This window comes from Oncorhynchus kisutch, linkage group LG24 (genome assembly GCF_002021735.2).
Source record: "Oncorhynchus kisutch isolate 150728-3 linkage group LG24, Okis_V2, whole genome shotgun sequence".
In the NCBI taxonomy this organism is placed as follows: Eukaryota; Metazoa; Chordata; class Actinopteri; order Salmoniformes; family Salmonidae; genus Oncorhynchus; species Oncorhynchus kisutch.
In genome coordinates, this window is record NC_034197.2 from 3071705 (window position 1) to 3080146 (window position 8442).

The window sequence follows — 8442 nt, forward strand, 5'->3', positions numbered from 1 at the left end:
CAAGGTGGGTCCCTTTTCTGCTCCAGTTAGTCGGAGTGTGGGGCTCCCTGCCACGTTTAACACAGCAGCCTGCACACAGTTAACCTCAGTCTCCCTGGGAGCAATCAGCAAGCGGAGGTAGCATCCCAACCTTGTCGCCAAATTGTCAGAGAAAATCTATAGGAAGAGAGACTGCAGATTCTTTCAAACAACATTTTTATAAGATTTGCAAAAATAAAGCCATGAACCATCACCAAGAGTTGACAAACTCTGGGTCTCTGCTTTTATAGAAAAAGTACAACGTATTTAGTTTACGTGGCAGTTTAGCTGATGTGTGGAAACAGGGGCGGAACATAGTGTAAAAGGTGATTGGTTTGTCTGTGCAGATAGCCCGAGGTTGATAGCACGAGGGCTCAACCATATAGCTGTGTTTTGTCACAGTTCACACTATAATGTGCTGCTTCCAGCAAGGTTCCACACAGCTGACTTCCTGCAGATAGTAATGTCTCACATGCTGCGATCACACCTAAACGGATCTTAGCTATACGCCCAGTCTTATGACTATGTCACACAAATACGAGTTTGTATCAGGTTAGAAAAGACACTAGCATATAAGAGACTATTCGTTAAGCAGTAAAACATGGATAGCATGACTAATTATGTAATTTTCCACGGCAACAGAGAGATCCTTGATGAAAACCTGCTCCAGAGCACTCAGGACCTCAGACTGGGTTTGAAGGTTCAAATTCCAACCAGACAACAACCCTAAGTACACAGCCAAGACAACACAGGAGTGGCTTTGGGACAAGTCTCTGAATGTCCTAGAGTGTCCCAGCCAGAGCCCAAACTTCTTTGGAGAGATCTAAAAATAGCTGTGCAGCAAAGCTCCCATCCAACCTGATAGAGTTTGAGAGGATCTGTAGGATCTTTCTGCATTATTGGGAAGGGCCCATAAGTAAGCATTTCACTGTTTGGTCCCCATCTGCTGTTTATGAAGTATGTAACAATTAAAATCTGATTACATTCATGATGAGAAAACTAACTGGAACTAGCTCGCTAGCTAGCCAAGTTGCATCGACTACAGCTCAGCATTTAACACCATTGTACCCTCCAAACTCGTCATCAAGCTCGAGACCCTGGGTCTCGACCCCGCCCTGTGCAACTGGGTCCTGGACTTCCTGACGGGCCGCCCCCAGGTGGTGAGGGTAGGTAACAACATCTCCACCCCGCTGATCCTCAAAACTAGGGCCCCACGAGGGTGCGTTCTCAGCCCTCTCCTGTACTCCCTGTTCACCCATGACTGCGTGGCCATGCACGCCTCCAACCCAATCATCAAGTTTGCAGATGACACTACAGTGGTAGGCTTGATTGCCAACAACGACGAGACGGCCTACAGGAAGGAGGTGAGGTCCCTCGGAGTGTGGTGTCAGGACTTTTACAGATGCACAATCGAGAGCATCCTGTCGGGCTGTATCACCGCCTGGTACGGCAACTGCTCCGCCCACAACCGTAAGGCTCTCCAGAGGGTAGTGAGGTCTGCACAACGCATCACCGGGGGCAAACTACCTGCCCTCCAGGACACCTACACCACCCGATGCTACAGGAAGGCCATAAAGATCATCAAGGACATCAACCACCCGAGCCACTGTCATCCAGAAGGCGAGGTCAGTACAGGTGCATCAAAGCTGGGACCGAGAGACTGAAAAACAGCTTCTATCTCAAGGCCATCAGACTGTTAAACAGCCTTCACTAACATTGAGTGGCTACTGCCAACACACTGTCAATGACACTGACTCTACTCCAGCCACTTTAATCATGGGAATTGATGGGAAATGATGTAAATATATCACTAGCCACTTTAAACAATGCTACCTTATATAATGTTACTTACCCTACATTATTCATCTCATATGCGTACGTAGATACTGTACTCTATATCATCGACTGCATCCTTATGTAATACATGTATCACTAGCCACTTTAACTACGCCACTTGGTTTACATACTCATCTCATATGTATATACTGTACTCGATATCATCTACTGTATCTTGCCTATGCTGCTCTGTACCATCACTCATTCATATATCCTTATGTACATATTCTTTATCCCCTTACACTGTGTATAAGACAGTAGTTTTTTTGGAATTGTTAGTTAGATTACTTGTTCGTTATTACTGCATTGTCGGAACTAGAAGCACAAGCATTTCGCTACACTCGCATTAACATCTGCTAACCATGTTTATGTGACAAATAAAATTTGATTTGATTTGATTTAATGTTTACATACCCTACATTACTCATCTCATAGAGTGGGGCAAAAAAGTATTTAGTCAGCCACCAATTGTGCAAGTTCTCCCACTTAAAAAGATGAGAGAGGCCTGTAATTTTCATCATAGGTACACTTCAACTATGACAGACAAAATGAGGGGAAAAAATCCAGAAAATCACATTGTAGGATTTGTTATGAATTTATTTGCAAATTATGGTGGAAAATAAGTATTTGGTAGTTGGTGAACCAGGCGAGGCAGCCATTTGAGAAACCAAGGCTGTTGAGTCTGCCGATAAGAATGTGGTGATTGACAAAGTCAAAATCCTTGGTCAGGTTGATGAATACAGCTGCACAGTATTGTCGCTTGTCGAAGGCGGTTATTATATCGTTTAGCGTGGCTGAGGTGCACCCATGACCAGCTCGGAAACCAGATTGCATAGCGGAGAAGGTACGGTGGGATTCGAAATGGTCGATGATCTGTTTGTTAACTTGGCTTTCAAAGACCTTAGAAAGGCGTGGTAGGATAGATATAGGTCTGTAGCAGTTTGGATCTATATCTGATGACGGGCACCCCATCCTCCCTGATCTTAGGGCTAAGGGTATTGAACTAATGGTCCACTCAAATTGTAAGAAATGTCCCAACAAAGGTAGATGTTCTTGGTGTTAGAAATCAATGAATGGTAAGGATGGACATTTTTAACCATTCTGACCCCTACCCTTGTGCATGGTGCCTGCATGTTGACTGTCCTATTTGCTGTAAGGAAGCTTGTGTGTGATTTTATTTTTTGTTTCATTTTCTGTTCCAGATTGACTGTGTTTGGATAAGAAAGGTCGAAAACTCAGAAACCCCCCAAAAGTTGTTAATAATGGATGAAATATCAGGCACAAACTTTGTTTGTTTAAATGTATGTTTACCAATAATCATGTAATGCTTGTACACTTACATTTTTGTGGAAGAAGATTAGCTTCTTGAGAGGGAAATGTCAGAGAAAAATGACATACTTACCTGATTGGTTTGATATTAATAGTAAACGGTTAAATATTTAACTAAGAGTAAGGCTGGCCTGCTCATGCTGAGTTTTTATAGTGTCCACTCTAGCTTCCTGCAGTTAGTCTGGGCGACTGGTTAAGGAAATGGGTTTTGCTAAGAATAGCTTGAGCTGACAATGACTTGGTGCTAAAAATCTAAAAGCTGGCATTTTATAGACAAGATGTGGTGTGTGTGACCCAAGATAGCGAGAGCCTGGAAGAGTTTAGAACAATGTCTCATTGTGTCATCTTCCTGGAATCTGGGAAACTAAGCCGGAAACAACATCCCGTGCAGATAACCAGGAAATGGACCAAGGTGGCATATGGGAACGGTAGAAATTACTTACTGAGCATTTAGGGCCTATATAAGATCTGTTAAGTTTCACTATTACAATAATTAATCGATGTTAAATAAAGATGATTGTTTGAAAAATTGTCCAAGACTCTCTCAGTCCTGAAATTTCCACTACACAAGCCAACGGGGTCTGACAATCTAGATGGAAAATTACTGAGGATAATAGCAGACGATATTGCCACATCTTCATTTTAAGCCTACTAGATAGTGTGTGCCCTCAGGCCTGGAGGGAAGCAAAAGTTATTCCGCTACTGAAGAACAGTAAAGCCCCCCTTTATTGGCTCAAATAGACAACAAATCAGCCTGTTACCTACCCTTTGTAAACCTTTTGTAAAAATTGTGTTTCACCAGATCCAATGCTATTTTACAGTAAACAAATTGACAACAGACTTTCAGCACACTTACAGGGAAGGTGTTAAAGGAATTAAATTGCTCTATGTTTTAATACCCAATTAAAATTAAACACTCTGTCAATTCATAAGGATTTGTAATTCCCTTATTTTATAGTGATAGACAGAGCCCAGTCTTAAGTCAAACAGCAGAGTTTATTCACGAGAGTACTCCTTACGATACAGTTTACCACAGGTTATAAACGGAAAATGACTTCATTAGTTCCAACACCAACCCGTGCCATCTCCGTTTCCAGTACAAAGGCTGTATCTCAAGTCTTCCCACATCCGTCTCCCTACCAATTTAATATAATTTACGAGTCAAGGTCTTCTTGTGTAGATAAGCATTCTAGCCAGTCTGATTCATTTGTACCAAGGAACAGACAGTCATTGTTTCTAACTCTTGACCACATTCACACACATTATATTCAGTACTGGGATCAAGAAAGAAAATTCATACATATACAGTAACATAATAGTATTCTGATTAGTACATATACAGTAACATAATAGTATTCTGATTAGTACATATACAGTAACATAATAGTATTCTGATTAGTACATATACAGTAACATAATAGTATTCTGATTAGTACATATACAGTAACATAATAGTATTCTGATTAGTACATATACAGTAACATAATAGTATTCTGATTAGTACATATACAGTAACATAATAGTATTCTGATTAGTACATATACAGTAACATAATAGTATTCTGATTAGTACATATACAGTAACATAATAGTATTCTGATTAGTACATATACAGTAACATAATAGTATTCTGATTAGTACATATACAGTAACATAATAGTATTCTGATTAGTACATATACAGTAACATAATAGTATTCTGATTAGTACATCCTGATTGAAATGTATACATAATTAGTCATTATACATAAAACATTCCCTTAACAGAAGGACATTCAACAAGCACAACACTTACACAAATGACTGAATGGCTGAGAGACATGAATGATAAAAATATTGTGGGGGCTGTTTTGTTAGACTTCAGTGGGGGCTTTTGATATTATCAATCATAGTCTGTAGCTGGAAATATGTATGTGTTGTGGCTTTACACCCCCTGCGCTTTTGTGAACAAAGAGTTACCTGTCTAACAGAATACAGACGGTGTTCTTTAATTGAAGCCTCTCCAACACAATCCAGGGAGAATCAGGAATATCCCAGGGCAGCTGTTTAGGCCCCTTACTTTTTTAAATTTTCACTAATGACATGCCAGTGTGTCTATGTATGTGGATGACTCAACACTATACACGTCAGCTACTACAGCGACTGAAATGACTGCAACACTTAAAGAGTTTCAGTTAGTTTCAGAATGGGTGGCAAGGAATAAGTCAGTCCTAAATATTAAAAAAACTAAAAGCATTGTATTTCAGACAAATCATTCACTAAACCTCAACTAAATATTGTAATGAATAATGTGGAAATTCAGCAAGTTGAGGTGAGTAAACTGCTTGGAGTAACCCTGGATTGTAAACTTTCATGGTCAAAACATATTGATACAACAGTAGCTAAGTCTGTCCATAATAAAGCGCTGCTATTCCTTCTTAACAACACCATCAACAAGGCAGATCCTACAGGCCCTAGGTTTGTCACACCTGGACTACTGTAGTGTGGTCAGGTGCCACAAAGAGGGACAATTACAACTGGCTCAGAACAGGGCAGCACGGCTGGCCCTTAAAAGTACACAGAGAGCAAACATGAATGATATGCAGGTCAATCTCTCAAGGCTCAAAGTGGAGGAGAGATTGACTTCATCACTACTTTTTTGTAAGAAGTGTTGACAAGCTGAATGTACTGAGCTGTTTGTTTATACTACTAGCACACAGCTCAGACACCCATGCATACCCCACAAGACATGCCACCAGAGGTCTCCTCACAGTCCCCAAGTCCAGAACAGACTATGGGAGGCACACAGTACTACATAGAGCCACGACTACATGGAACTGTATTCCATATCAGGTAACTGACGCAAGCAGTAAAATCAGATTTTTTAAAACACGTAGAAATTCTACTTATGGACCAGCAGGTAATGTGAAGAGACACACACACAGGGAAAGACACTCGCACACCAGTGCTAGCAGACACACTCTACACAATGGATGTTTTATTGAAACTATTATAGATTCCGTGGTGTGCAGACTGCCACAATCAACCTGATACTGCAAATAAACTATTTTGGACAAGCCTGAATCAATTACGGGCACGATTGACCCTCCCGGCACTCATTCTTCTGGCATCTCTTCATTTTCTTCTTCAGATAATGTTTCAGTTCATCCTCCCAATGGCACATGTTCAAAGTGGATGACCATTGATTATCCCCCAGATTTAGAAATCGGGACATTATCTGATTTTCCCAAGCAGAAAAATCTTTCACCTGAGCTGCCACTGTCCTTTTTTATTTTTATTTTATTTCACCTTTATTTAACCAGGTAGGCTAGTTGAGAACAAGTTCTCATTTGCAACTGCGACCTGGCCAAGATAAAGCATAGCAGTGTGAGCAGACAACAAAGAGTTACACATGGAGTAAACAATTAACAAGTCAATAACACAGTAGAAACCAAAGGGGGAGTCTATATACAATGTGTGCAAAAGGCATGAGGAGGTAGGCAAATAATTACAATTTTGCAGATTAACACTGGAGTGATGAATGATCAGATGGTCATGTACAGGTAGAGATATTGGTGTGCAAAAGAGCAGAAAAGTAAATAAATAAAAACAGTATGGGGATGAGGTAGGTGAAAAGGGTGGGCTATTTACCAATAGACTATGTACAGCTGCAGCGATCGGTTAGCTGCTCAGATAGCTGATGTTTGAAGTTGGTGAGGGAGATAAAAGTCTCCAACTTCAGCGATTTTTGCAATTCGTTCCAGTCACAGGCAGCAGAGTACTGGAACGAAAGGCGGCCAAATGAGGTGTTGGCTTTAGGGATGATCAGTGAGATACACCTGCTGGAGCGCGTGCGTGCTTAACGGTCTATTATGTCTTGTCCAATTTCCTACCAGTACACCAGCAGCATGAGAGAAGTTTGTACAGGATCTCTCTCTATGCTCACTCCACGTGGACTCATGTCACACTCCTGAGAGAAAAGGCAGTTGATAGCTTTGACTGGATGCTGTGCACAGGTTGCCGGCTCAGACTCCGGAAGGACAGGGCCATAGTGAACGCCATTGTCGCCATTATTTCAACCAGTTAGAGGGGGTGAGGCTACAACATTTGCACACACTGTATATAGATGTTTTTTTCTATTGTGTTATTGACTGTACGTTTGTTTATTCCGTGTGTAACTCTGTGTTGTTGTTTGTGTCGCACTGCTTTGCTCTATCTTGGCCAGATCTCAGTTGTAAATGAGAACTGGCCTACCTGGTTAAATAAAGGTGAAATAACAAAAATAAAAAAGTGTAATAGCATCCTTCTTTTTTACATTTATTTCAATTTGTGGGAAGCTGCAGTTTTGCAAATTGTTATTTATTTTTCTTTGATATGGTGCAATAATCTATTATGTTGTTCAGATTGTATTCATTTTGAATCGCTAGATTTATATGCACTTTGTTTATATACATTAAAAAGTTATACTTTAAATGCAAATGTTTAATAGCATTCTTTTTCATAACAAACAAATGCATTTTTAAATACATTGTGGTTAAGTAGAGTATGATTTCACTGAATAATTTAATTATAATTGTTTTAACACCAATCATAGTCAAACTATCGCAAACTGTTTGATTTGAAAAAATACTAAACATATTTTTTTTAAAGAGCCGTTTGGGAGCCAAAAGAGCAGGCTGTTTTTGGAGAGCTGAGCCAAATGAGCCTGCTCACTGAAAAAATCCGGAATGCCCATCACTACGGTGAAGTGCACGTGTGCAATAACTCAATTCGCTCTCATTTTTATGTAATTAATTTCATTATTCTTTTGGCCAAATTTCATATACACAAATGTAAATTTACAAACAGAAAACCACATTTTCGTACTCTACAAAAATATATTGAACTGTATTTTAAGACGGTTAAATGCTCTACTAACAAAAAAGCTGTTAGAATTGTAAGTATATGCATGTCCCTTAAGTACCTTGTGTAATTGTGCCCCCTAGCTCGATTGTCTATTGTTTGTAATCTATGTATGCTTGTGTTCCCTCATGTGCTTTATGTATTGATTTGATATTAATAAAATAAATAAAATAAAATAATAATAACTCAATTCGCTGGTCCACTTCTTGTAAACAACGCCATTTTTTTTTCTTTGGCAAAGGGTCACATATACAGAACATAATGCACTCTGTTCGTAACATATTTTAGATTTGGGAACAAAAACATTTATTCAGATCGGACTTTTCTTCGATAAGAAAATCAGCAGAACGTTCGTCAGCCCAGTTCAATCTCGCGCCATC